The sequence below is a fragment of the Eimeria mitis genome, genomic scaffold (genome assembly GCF_000499745.2).
Source record: "Eimeria mitis Houghton genomic scaffold, Emh_scaff6768, whole genome shotgun sequence".
Classification (NCBI taxonomy): Eukaryota; Apicomplexa; class Conoidasida; order Eucoccidiorida; family Eimeriidae; genus Eimeria; species Eimeria mitis.
The window spans coordinates 1,362-1,725 of NW_013574885.1; positions in this window are offsets into that span (position 1 = coordinate 1,362).

The following is a 364-nucleotide window of genomic DNA, read 5'->3' on the forward strand; positions in this document are numbered from 1 at the left end:
ATTTGTAGTGTATAATACATAATAATAATGATATATTATATATATTATGTATTATATATTATATATATATAGCTGTATTTCACTCTCTATTTTCTGAATGATGTTTGTTTCCTTGTGAGCCCCGAGGGCACAGAAGGAAATAAATATCATTTGGAGGCCTCAGAAGCCAGTTCATCTTTTTTATTTTTTTTTCATCTGCTGCAACATAAATTAAATAATATTTATGCTTCCTCTCTCTACCTTTATTTTTTCCCTTCTTAGGTTTTCTCTTCGATGATATTTTGCAGCGAAGAGAAAAAAAAGGGAAATTTAATTAACTTTAAAAGGAAGTTATTATTTAATCTTTTTCATAAAATGATATTTG